The 13,211-nt window shown below is 53.0% G+C and overlaps 1 pseudogene; it reads right to left on the reverse strand.

The window, feature by feature from the left end:
* Nucleotides 1-5,318: 5,318 nt before the first annotated feature.
* On the reverse strand, nucleotides 5,319-5,439 carry LOC113893864 (annotated as a pseudogene).
* Nucleotides 5,440-13,211: the final 7,772 nt, after the last annotated feature.

The raw sequence follows: 13,211 nt of genomic DNA on the forward strand, positions 1-13,211 counted from the left end.
TTGTTGGGCACACAGGCTTCTCACTGCGGGGGCTCCTCTCCTTCTGGGCACAGGCTCTAGGGTGCACAGGCTCAGTATTTGTGAAGCACGGGCTTAGCTGCCCTTCGGCATATGGACTCTTCCCAGATCAGGGATCAAACCTATGTCCCCTACAGCAGTAGGCGGCTTCTCAAACGCTGGACCACCAGGGAAGTCCACAGAGGACCTCTTTACATGAGATGGCTGTTGTCACGATGTCGTGAATCCTTGATCAGTGCTTGGCACACAGAGGCCAGCTGTCAGGCAAGCCTCCTGCCGTGGATCAGTTGTCAGGGTGCTCAGAGGCTCATCGTGAGACAGTCTACACAACAGTGAGCGGGCGGTCACGGCCAGGCCCACAGCAGTCCGGTAGGCTGCCTCCTAGCGGACTCGGACAGCTTGGAATCCTTCTTTGTTTATTGATATAATGTCTTTGTGCTTCTGCCAATGGCTAGAATCTGCTGCGGAAAAACCCGGGTGTTCAGACTGTTACAAGCTTCAGGAGACTGCCAAGGTGAAGGTCCAAGGGGTTGCAAAGAAAGCACTGTGGTCCTTACACGTCTTGGTTATGTGTTCACGATGCGGTGGAAATTTCAGGACTAGAGGAGGAAACGCTCCCTGCCTGGTGTCTAAGCGCGCCCGCAATACTGCCACGTGTGTCTTTGTGAAAGGCTCCAGGAGCAGGTCAGTCAGTGACCGGTCCAGACTCTCGGCTAGTGGTGGCTCCGTCCATTTGAACATCAGCAGGTTGAACGGTCCACTGCTTGGCTGGGGTTCCCTTCTGGCGATACCCCTGACACACTAGGCCGTTCCCTGGGCCCTGGGAGTGTGTCCTGTGACCTGCCTCCCTGGGCACCACAGATGAGTCCACGCGGTGACCTTTCACCCCAGTTACCTCCTTTCCCTCTGGGTTTACGAGGATTAGCAGTGTGCAGGGACTGGTCACCACTGGCCCTTTGCTCCACAGTCCTGCCAGGGGCCTGCAGCCGAGTAAGTGATATGCGTGCTGGACCTTAGAGGACAGAAGGAGGCCAAAGGAAGAAAGTGAACATCCCAGGGTGCTGGGGAGGGTGCGGGGGGCGCGTGTGTGCAGAGAGGCAGGGCCCCACATGGTGGGCTCAGCCTAGGGCAGTGTCTGACCTCCCCACAAGACTGGCAGCTCCTCAGGCAGCGGCTGTCCTGGGCCCTTGGCAGCCTGATCACCTGAGCAGCTCCTGCGGGTCACGCGTGAGCTCAGTTGCTCATCTTGTCTGACTCTTTGCCACCCTGTCGACTGTGGGCCTGCCGGCTTCCTCTGTCCTTGGGACTTTTCAAGCAAGACCCCATTTCCTCCGCCGGGGATCTTCCTGACCCAGGGATTGAACCAGCATCTTCAGCTTTGGCAGGTGGATTCTTTACCCCTGCCAATTACCACTGCACAAAGATATTATATCTTATTATATCACTACCTTTACCACCACTGAGCCACTTGGGAAGCTCCCTTGTGGGTCACAGGTAGGGGTGAATCCCAGAGCCCCGCACACCCAGCAGCTACTCGCTCAGTGCAGCCGGGCTGGAGTCAGCGTGCTGTCTCGTCGCATCTAACGCTGAGCAAGCATTCCCCGCTGTCCTCTGCTCTCCCTTCGCTCCCCGCTACCTCCCACCCTCACCTTGGGGAGCTGGCGAAGCACAGCCCCCTCGGGTGTTTTTATTCCCCGGGAAGCCAAGAGAACTAATGTGTGCTGTAGCGTGTGATCTTCATAAACCCCCTAATAGTGTTATTTGAAAACCAATTTCATTTCCTTTTAAAGATGGCAAAGTCAGTGGTCTTAACTCAAGGATTCCAGTGCCTGAGGTTTGACCTGGCGGACAAGTCACAGGGAGAGACACGAGAGATAAAAACTCCGTGTGGATGTACTGAGATGCCCCAGGGCACACCTGTGGGGAGAGGTGCTGGGGGATCTGAGGTTTTGTTTCAGGTGAAGGATGTGTTTCTAATGTTACCCTTTGAGCAAAGGCCCTGCTGGACTGGAGCCGTGGGTGGTGCTGGTGCACAGACTCCTCTGGGATTTTCTGAAGCCCCCAGCACTCTCAACCCAGTATATCCTCCCAGGGGGGCTCTCCTCATAGACAAGGGGGTCCCCAGGATGGAGTCTGTGTTACAGCCGAGCGTGTAAAGGGATCTGAACTTGTCGAATCTTAGACTCAGGAGACAGGGAAGGTCCTGTCTCTTGCTTGCTGGAAAACCAGCCCCTCAGCAGGGCCTCTTACACCTGGAGGTCCTAGAGCCACACTCCCCGCCGCCACCACCCCCCACTCCCCGCTGGCCTCTGATGCTCCCAGTGCCCCTCTTTCTGAACAGACCGAGCCTCTGTTCCCTATAGGGTCTGTCCACAGCCTTAGGACGAGGGTCCAGGCTCTCCTTTCTCCCAGCTCCACCCCTACCCCCACCACCCACAGTGTTTTTCCCTGCTAAACCCTCATGCTCAATTTCACTTCTGAATTTCATTTTTATGTTCTTTTTTTTTTTTTTAGTTCCCCAACCAGCGATGGCATCCATGCCCCCTGCATTGGGAGCTCAGAGTCTTAATCCCTGGACCCCCAGGCAAGTCCTCCTTTTCTGTTCTTTTGCTCAGAATTTCTATCCCAGACTTCTCATATTTCAAATCTCAATTTCCATGTCACTCCCCTGGGGAAACCCTCTCTGACCCTTGGGAACGTTTGAGGCCCTGGGCAGGGGCTGCAGACACAGTGCTCCAGGGATCCACAGCCTGGTGTGGCTGATGGGACAGCAGGAAAAGGGGGCGTGTCCCTTTCCTGGGAGGCCATGAAGGCGACTGAGGAGGTGGATGAAGGAGGTGCTGAGGAATGGCCCTGAAAGTGGAGGAGCTAGACGTCGGTGAAAGAGACAGAAACCCGCCCTATCCACACGCTTCCACCAGCTCCTGCTTGGAGCTGCCTGACTGCCGTGCCAGCAGCTTACTTTGCAGCCCAGGCTCTGGGTGCCTGTCACCTCGGGGGCCAGTCAGCAGTCAACAAGGGGCTTGCAAACTCTGCACGTCACAGAGCCTGGTCCTGAGGCTGAAACGCAGTGATGTCCAGAACAGAGGTGACTCTGACCACAGGTGACTCAGGAGGACGACGCTGGCCTGGCTGGAGCGCCCAACCCTGGAGGAGGTCAGTGTTTCCTCCTGACGCTTCCCCATGGACTGTCTCCCCCTCTCTGTAATCTGCAGGAATCCTCTAAGCTGTTGCCCCCTTGAAATCCACCTCACCCCTGCAAACCCAGGCATTAGTTCTTTCTAGGTGAACAGAGAAAAATGACACCTAATTAAGAGTAGACGTGCTGATGGGGTTCTTTGAAACTTATTTCCCTCTGCAAGCCAGTAATCTCTATCGATCACCCCTTTCAGGGCAAATAATTCACCCTGGGAGACTGCGGCCGTGTGCGTTGTACCTGATTCATCTTAAATGGCTTTGAACTTTTAAAATGTCCTCCTTTAACTGTGGAGTTGAAATAGCTCAGAATTCTTATAATGATTGTAATTATAGCTGCTGTTTGGTTAGCACCAGTAATCTCCTAGGCTCTTCACAGCCATTCTCTCTGCTTCCCAGAACTCCTCTGTTAGGGATTATTATTCCTGGGGTAGGGGGAGATTGAGAGAGACTGGGGATGAATATCTCAGAGAGGTTAAATAATTTACTTAAGGTCACACAGCTGAATGGATCTGAACTAATCCTGCCAGCCCATGCTTCCTCCGTCCCCCAGTGAGGCTCTGATTCAAGGATCTCAGAGCTGGGAAGGACCTTAATCACAACCTCATTGTTTTTTTTTCACTTTTAATTTTATATTGGAGTATAGGAGGTCAAACCAGTCAATCCTAAAGAAAATTAGTCTTGAATATTCATTGGAAGGACTGATGCTGAAGCTGAAACTCCAATGCTTTGGCCACCTGATGCGAAGAACTGACTTATTGGAAAAGACCCTGACGCTGGGAAAGATTGAAGGCAGAAGGAGAAGGGGATGACAGAGGATGAGATGGTTGGATGGCATCACCGACTCAATGGATGTGAGTTTGAGTAAACTCCGGGAGATGGCGAAGGACAGGGAAGCCTGGTGTGCTGCGGTCCATGGGGTCACAAAGAGTCAGATACGACCGAGTGACTGAACAACAACAATATAATGGTTGCTGTAACATATTATCCAAAACAGTGGCTTAAAATAACACGAATATATTCTCTTACAGGTCTGAAGGTCACAAGTCAAATCAGTTTCACTGGGTAGAGGCAAGGCGTTGGCAAGGCTGTCCGCTCGGAGCCCTCTCTCACCTCAAGGCGTGTGACATTCGCCATCATCACGATCTAGGGACGAGAGCCACAGAAGAGTGCCTATGGCAGCTTCCCAGCCATGGCAGCAGTCCCCTCTTGGGGCCCTGGAAGAAATCCCTTCCTGGGACTTTCTAGTGGTCCAGTCCCATGCACAGGGTCAGGTTCAACCCCTGGGTGGGGAGCTGAGATCCTACATACCTTGTGGCCAAAATATCAAAACATAAAAAAAAAAAAAACCCAGAAACAATATTTTAACAAATTCAATAAAAACTTAAAAACAAATCTCTTCCTTTCCTGGTCAATGGCCTGCCTCGTGGGTACATGCCCTGGACAGTGGCATGGGCTTTGATGCTCAGAAGGAGTCCACCCTGGATTGAACTCTGCTCTCACTGTCTTGAAATTCTTTACCAGTTTTTTTCATCTTAGGGTTCACTTTAATGAAGATAGTAATGTTGCACATTCCTATCAGTTTGGACAAAAGTATAATGACCTATATTCATTATAATGTCATTTGAAGTATTTTCATTGCTCATAAAAACTTCTGTGCTCTATGTATTATCTCCCTGCAAACTTCTGGCAACCACTGGTCTTTTTTATTGTTTCCATAGTCTTGCCTTTTCCAGAATGGATTATAGTTAGAACCTATTTTTTTCTTTTTCCTTGCAAAGTGAAATTCACTCAGTCATGTCTGACTCTTTGCGACCCCATGGACTATACAGCCCATGGGATTCTCTAGACTAGGATACTGGAGTTGGTAGCCTTTCCCTTCTCCAGGGGAACTTCCCAACCCAGGGATCGAACCCAGGTCTCCCACATTTCAGGCGGATTCTTTACCAGCTGAGCCACAAGGCACAAATCCTTTACAAGACTACTCCTGATCCACTCATGCCACCAAACAGGCTCTAAGTGGCAAATTCCCCCACGTGACACTTCCAGTATTGAGCCCTGTCCCACTGGCCTTGCCTAGCAGCCCTGTGGAGGGGCAGAGGGACACATGTTGGATATTTATTCGTAGGAAGCCCACAAATTTTGTGCCCCTTGTTACAATGAACCCAGATTCCTGTTGAGTGTATTATAAATCTTTATCATTTTTGAACAAGTAGCTCACATTTTCATTTTGTCCCAAGCTCTAAATTATGTAGCTGGTGCTGACTCAGCCCTAACCTCTTACCTCCAGCAAAGACACCTGGAAATGGACTTCATAGTTTTTTTGGACACTTGACATAATTTTAGCTAATATCCCATTGTATTTTTCTGGCCTAACCATTCATAGGCATTATTACTGCCCTGGGAACAAAGTTTCTGGCAACAAAGAATGTCCTTGTAAGATGTTCTTTTTATTAAGAGAGGCAATATTGTCGATGAAGATTCAAACACAGGCATCATTTGAATTAGGGAATGATTATTCCCATTAAGAAGAGGTTCTTGTTTTCCGAAAAGGATTCCGTATGGAATTCTTTAAATGGTCGGCTTTCCTAATGCATTTTTAATGTGTTTCAACATATTAAAAATTACTTACACGCAGGCTTCTCAAGTCTGTGCATGGAACCAGCGTGCCCTGAGCCCCTGCTCTGGTCCGGCCCCGCAGGGCTCAGGAGGGACTGTGTCTGGCAGGGTCGGGGAAGGTGGTCCCTCTCGGAGGAGCTCTGCCTGCTGAGGGGTCACCCAAAGCAATGGAGATGCAGACAGACAGGATCCAGTAGGATGCCCTGGAGCAGTGGCAGGAATGGGAACTCCAGGCACATCCCCTTGAAGATCCTTCAAGGGGCTGAGGTTTGCAGGTGGGCAGGTGGGTGGGGACTCTGGGAAGACCCCGGGCATTGTGTCTGGGGGAGGGTCCCCAGGGGAGAGGCCTGGTTGGCAGCACAACAAGGGCCCTCCTGCTGGTCTGAGGAGCCAGGCCTAGGGAAGAGAGGAGAGAGGCCTGCCAGCCCCGGAGCCACGAGGTGGGAAGATCACTGTCCACAGGAAGGCAGGTTGGAGCTTGAGATCCCAGAGCTGCGGGTGGCAGAGAGGCACTCTAACAGCCGTCAGACAGCGGAGCATTGGACCTGGGCAGGCAGAGGCCCTGGGAGGGGGCACAGGATCCACAAAGGGCACCAAAGCTGGAATGCAGGGAGACTCAGGGGCGGGAGGTGCCCTGAGAAAGGTTACCCGTTTGTAACTTGGCCATGTCCGACCCTTGCAACTCCACGGACTGTAGCCCACCAGGCTCCTCTGTCCACGAGCTTTCCCAGGCAAGAAAACTGGAGTGGGTCCTACCATTTCCTACTCCAAATCAAAGCTGGAGGGAAGGTATGGCTGAATGTGAGGCAAGTCACTTGGACCAGGTGCAGACACGAGGATCTGGGAGAGAGACCCGACCGGTCCCAGTAGGCTTCTGAGAGCTGATGCTGCTGGAAGCTTCCAGCATGGGGGCAAGAGATACTACTCGGGAGAAAGGCGAGGAGAGAAAAGTTAAATGTGAAACCGGGAGAGCCTGGCGGCAGGAGGGACAGGCTGAGGCAAAGGGCTGGTGGCGGGGCATGGACCTGCTCGTGTGAGCAGGGCATGGAGGCTGCTCTCAGACCCTGCAGGCCAGGAGCAGAGCCCTGGAGGGAGGGAGGTTTGTGGCCACTGATGCACTTCGGGAAGATGGGACGTGAGGCTGAGGAGGGACGGAGGTTGGAGCACAGTCCACGGTCAAGGACAGGAAGAAGCCTGTGGTGGTGACAGTAGAAGAGACCAGCCTGGGAGCTCCCCGATGGCCCAGTGGTTAGGACTCCTCACTACTACCACGGCCTGAGTTCAATCCCTGATTGGGGAGCCAAGATTCTGAAAGCCTTGTGATGCGGCCAAAAACAAATTAAAAATAAAAATTGAAAAAAAAGAGGAAGAGACCAGTTTAAAAGCCAAGGCTCTTGCACAGCAGGGCTGCTCAGTGCCCCTCGGCCGGTGCCCGTTGTGAGTCCTGTGTGCAGGCTGCCACCCGTGTCGTCTCTGCATCCAGGGTAGCTCCTGGGGCCGCACCCCTGTCAGCCAGGCCAGACCGCGGTTCAGCAGAAGGCCCAGCTGCAGGAACTTCTCTCTGCCCTGCTGACACTTCCCCACTGAGGCCCATCATCACCTGGGTGAGCTGGCATCACCATCTTCAGGTAAAAGGCCAGGAGGCTGGGTCACTCATCTGTAGTCACGCGGGTAAGTGGGACTGCGTGCTGAGCCTGTCCAATTCAGGGCCAGCCAGGACCCTTTCCAGCACTGGGCACTTCTGCCAGCACCAGTGGGCCACTGCCCCAGGTAACACTGACACCCACCCCAGTGGATCACTGACACCCACCCATGGACCGGTACCACCCGTGGGTGAAACCTCCACCCCAGTGGGTCACTGACACCCACCCACGGACCGGTACCACCCGTGGGTGAAACCTCCACCCCAGTGGGTCACTGACACCCACCCACGGACCGGTACCACCCGTGGGTGAAACCTCCACCCCAGTGGGTCACTGACACCCACCCATGGACCGGTACCACCCGTGGGTGAAACCTCCACCCCAGTGGGTCACTGACACCCTCCCACGGACCGGTACCACCCGTGGGTGAAACTTCACTTGCCAATGGAACCCCGGCACAAAGCAACAGACACAAAGGGAAAAGAGGTTCTTTAGGACGGGTTGGCCTTGAAACTCGTGTAGGACATCCAAGCATGGACGGTTAGCAGCAGGCTCTCTGGGGATTGGAGGGATGTTGGCACATGGCTGACCACTGAAGCCTCGGCTTCACAGAGGATCCCCAGGGAGACTGTACGGGGTGGACCCTCAGACGCCAGGGGACAAGGAGGGCCATCTCTTCACCTGGTGGGCAGAGCCACACCTGGCCACAGCCCGTCCTTCGTCAGAGACGCTGGAGGGTAGGAGCAGCGCTGTCCTCCTTGGCCCTGGGGACAGGCTGGTGGGTGGTGTCTCTTCCCTTTTCCTTGTCATTCAAAAAATAGCTGGTGGACTTCCCTGATGGTCCAGTGGTTGAAAGTCTACCTGCCAATCCAGGGGGCACCAGTTCGATCCCTGGTCCAGGAAGACTCCACGTGCCACAGGGTGACGAGGCCTGAGGACCACATCGACTGAGACTGCATGCCCTAGAGGCCACGCTCTGCAAGAAGAGAAGCCGCTGCAACGAGAGGTCCCCGCTCACCCCAACTAGAGAAAGCCCCATGCACCAGTGAAGACCCAGTGCAGCCCAAAATAATTAACTACTTAAAAAAACCTCAGGGTGGCCAGAATTTGATGTAAGAAATCAGTGAACAACTATCGTATATTAACGCGTATATATGGAATGTAGAAAAATGGTACTGACGACCTATGTGCAAGGGCAGGAATAGGGATGCAGACGCAGAGAACACACTCGTGCACACAGTGGGGGGAGGAGGGGGGATGCATAGAGGGAGTAGCATGGACCCTGCACATTATCATATGCAAAACAGAGAGCCAGTGGGAGTTTGCTCAAACCCTGCTCTGTAAGCCTAGAGGCCTGGGATGGGGTGGGAGGTGGGAAGGAGGTTCACCAGGGAGGGGACCCATGTGTACCTATGGTTGATTCATGCTGATGTGTGGCGGAAACCAACAAAATATTGTAAAGCAATTATCCTCCAATTAAAAATAGGCACATTTAAAAAAAAGAAATCAACGATTTCTGTAAAAATGAAATTGAATAATACATTTTTAAAAAGTGGCTATTGTGGGTCCCACTGGGCCAGCACAGGGTGTCCCTTGGCGGTTCCCAAGCTCAGTTTCCCCATCATTAGCCAGGCAGTGAGAGAAATAAAGGGCTGGCCTGCAGGGCTGGGGAGGGGACAGCCAGTGATTTGCAGAGTGCAGGTGGGTTTGGGGGGCAGGTTGGTCTGGGAAAATAAGGCAGGATGGCTGCAGACAAGGGGAGGCTGGTGGCCGAGACCCCTTCCCCTTCATTTTACAGATGGGAGCCTGGCTTGGGGAGGAGAACAGAGCAAGGAGGGTGCAGGGACCCGCGGGGGCCCTCAAACCCAGGGTGAGCCCCCTCCGTCCTCAGCCGTGTCCTGCGGTGGGAGGTACAGTGGCCTTGAGCTGGTGGAAGCTGGACGTGGCTCCACCCCACACCTCTTATGGGCAAGGACCTTGGCAGTCGCTTTCACCTCTTGAACCTCTGTGCTCTCACCTGGTCAGCAAGGCTTAGAGGCCCCTCTGGCTCCGCTGTCCTCACAGGGTCATGCGGGGATCAGACCAGATGAGGTGCCTCTTCCAGATCAAACCCATCCAGCCCTCCACTCAGGGGCTGGCTTCTGGCACACTCAGCCGGGACTAGGGGACTGGCCGTGTCCTCCATTAGAGCAATCGAACAAGAGAGAATGCAAACATTTGTTTTCGAGGGAGATGGGTGTCCCTGCCAAACCAGAGCATTCTCTTCCGCTTGGAAACCACAGGTCAAGGAGACCCAGGGTGAGCTGCCCCGCGAGGTGCAGGTGTGACGCGCATTCTGTGGCCGCCAAAGAAGATGGCCTGGACACACGGCCCAGACCAAGGCCGTTCTCTAGAGGGCCTGGAACGGGGGTCGGCGTGCATCTGCTGAGGAGTGTTCTTGGCGCTGGGACTGGAGACGCACGGGGAGTGGGGCCAGCGATCTGGCTTCCTTGGGGGAAATTTGCAGAATGTGGATAGAGCCGACTTTCCTTCTGCGCGCCGAGCAGAAAGAGCTCTTGACAAGGAGGCTCCTGGTGAAGAGGCTCCTGTTCCAGTTCCCACAGCGTCCTGGGCACTGGGAGCCCTGGCCCCCAGGTGAGACCCCACCATGGCTGGGTGAGAGAAGTGCGTACAGATGCCGTGAACACGGGCGCCCGAGATGCCCTGGCTCACCTCCCAGTTCTTCTTCCCCCGTTACTGGGCATCAGGATGTGAATTCAGCGTCTGCTCCACATCTTTGAGTGCACCCCTCCCTCCCCCAAAGAGAGACTAAGCTAACATTTTGATGAGACCCTCTTAGGCAACAGGCCCCCTGCCCACTGACTTCATTTTGCAGGAGTGGACACTGGGGCTTGAAGTTTAGGAAACTCACCCAGGCTCTGGGAAGGCTGATGTTGGTGGGGTGTGGGGGGTAGGTCCAAGGGGAGGATAGGGGTGTGGGGTCAGGGGAGGCCAGATCCCGGCCCAACTCCACCGTCCACTCATTCAGAGGAGGTGTCAAACTCCCAGGATCTCAGTGCCCTTGGATGAGGGGGGAGGTTAGAAGGAAAGAATTCCAGACGCCCTACCTCACAGAATGTTGAGAGCCTTAGGCGAAAATAAGGGCTTCCCAGGTGGCTCAATGGTAAAGAATCCATCTGTTCACGCAGGAGAAGCCAGAGATGCGGGTTTGATTTGGATGCGGGTGGGGAAGATCCCCTGGAGTAGGAAATGGCAACCTGCTCCAGTATTCTATTTTTTTTAAATTTAATTAATGTATTTAATTTCTGGCTGTGTTGGGTCTTCATTGCTGCGTGGGCTTTTTCCGTAGTTGCAGAGCGTGGGGGCTACTCTCTAGCTGCAGTGCATGGCTTCTCTTGTTTTGGAGCAAGAGCCGTAGATGCATGGGCTTCGGGAGTTGTGGTTCCCGGGCTCTAGAGCGCAGGCTCGGTGTTGGGGCGCATGGGTTCAGTTGCCTTGTGGCGTGTGGGATCTTCCCGGACCAGGGACTGAACCCGTGTCTCCTGTGTGGGCAGCTGGATCCTTCACCACTGAGCCACCAGGGAAGCCCTGTTCTGCGTTTTTAGGAGATGGGATACATCAGCAGGTGTCTAGCCCTGAGTCAACAACTGTGTTGAAATTCTTCTCTGGCCGCTATCAGGCAAACCTTCAGAACTTTTAAATTCACATTTTTCTTGCATACTTACCTTTCTCATTCCTCCCTGATTTACAAACCTTGAACCGTGTTCTAATTCCCCAATAAATGAGTCATTATTGCCGTTAACACCGGTTCTTGGCCTCTCTCATTGCAATAGTAATGACCCTCATTTCATCATTGGAAGTGTTATTAATAACTCATAATTCCTTAACTACTATTTCGCCAGTGACAGCTGAAAGATTTTTGACCTGTGTCCTCCGCAGAGGGTGACAAAGCTGCGCCTAGAAGCCTGTACCCTTGCCTCCCAGCCAACAGTGTTTTCCACTGGCCACAGTGGCCAGCCTCCCGGCCAGTATTTGTTGGGCATCTTCTATGGGGGAAAGCATGTCTTTATTTTTTTTTAATTAATTTTTATTGGAGTCTAGTTGACTTGCAATGTCATGTTAGTTTCAGGCATACAGCTAAGTGTATCAGTTATACGTGTGCATATATCCGCTCTTTTTTAGATTCTCTTCCCATATAGGTCATTACTGGGCATCTTTTGTGAGCTCAGCAGAGCTGTGATGTGGGCGGTTGGACACCAAGCTTGGACCTGGCCTAGTTTCGGTTAGAAACCATTGCGTATCAGCTGTACTTCCTTAGCTAAATTGTTAGATGAATTGGCCTCAGTTTCCTCATCTATATAATGGGGTTGAAGGGTGAAGGATTAAAATGAGACAACACAGAAAGCCCTTGTCTTGATGTCTTCCATTTAATATGCACTTGCTCAACAAGCCCCTCATTATTATAACTTGAAATGCCTGTCGGGTACCTGGCACGTGCAGCGTGCTGACAAGGACTCTCTGATTTGGACCCTATGGGCTCAGATGAGATGCAGGGAGGCAGGGTGGGTGCCGGGTAGGAAGCGAGGCACTCTGCTGCTGCTCTGGCATTCAGCGAACTGAATGGGTGGAGAATAAAAGAGGTTTGTTTTGCAAGTCCTTGAAAGTTTTCAATGAACTGCGGAAAAAAATCTGTGCTGAACATGCAAATGAATAATTGAGCTCACTTTCTATGCCTGCAAACACCAGCCACTGAAGGCAGAGGTAGTTGCATTTAAGGACAATGGAGCACCAAGGTTGAAGATGGTTTTTTCCCCATCACAACCAGAGGCAGAATGTGAAACTCACCTCCCTGGGGAATAAGAGAAGCGCCATCTGATAAAGCCAGGCTGCGTGTGTGTTGGTTGATTAGTCATGTCCAACTCTTTGTGACCCCATGAACTGCAGCTCGCCAGGCTCCTCTGTCCATGGGATTTTCCAGGCAAGAATACTGGAGTGGGTTGCCATTCCCTTCTCCAGGGGATCTTCCCGACCCAGGGATCAGATCTAGGTCTTTTTCATTACAGGCAGATTCTTTACCGTCTGAGCCACCAGGGAAGATGGAGTCAGGCTGGGGTGCTACTAATTAGGAGAGTTAGGTCCAGCCTCAACCCTCCAATCAAGGAGATTTAGGACTTGAATGGGGGTGGCTCCGAGAAAGAGGTGGAATTCACAATGGGATGAGGCCTGACTCAGGAAGGAAAGATGGGGAGCACGTTGGTGTCCTGGGGTGGCCGCAACAGAGTCCCAGGTTGGGCGGGTTTAAACAGCAGAAATGTGTCCTCTCAAGGTTCTGGGAGCCAGACGTTCAAGATCAAGGCACTGGCAGGGCCATGCTCCCTCTGAAGGCTCCAGGCAGGAATCTGCTCCTCACCTCCCCCTTGGCTTCTGTGTGGCCCGCAGTCCTATGTCCATGGTCACGTGGCATTCTCTCTGCGTGTGTCTGTGTCTCTCCCACTCTCATCACGACCCCAGTCTTATTGGATGAAGGGCCCACCCTATCCTGGGATGACATCATCTTAACTTAGTGAGATGGGCAATGACCCTATTTCCAAATAAGGTCACCTCCTGAGGTTCTGGGGAGGTTGCAAATTTTTCAAGGATGTGTCCAACCCCATATAGGAAGGAAAGTGAAGGGAGACAGATCGAGAGGGGCTGACCACAGGTCTCACTCCCCCTGCCTGCCTCTGCACTGGACCA

The sequence above is a fragment of the Bos indicus x Bos taurus genome, chromosome 5 (genome assembly GCF_003369695.1).
Source record: "Bos indicus x Bos taurus breed Angus x Brahman F1 hybrid chromosome 5, Bos_hybrid_MaternalHap_v2.0, whole genome shotgun sequence".
NCBI classification, from domain to species: Eukaryota; Metazoa; Chordata; class Mammalia; order Artiodactyla; family Bovidae; genus Bos; species Bos indicus x Bos taurus.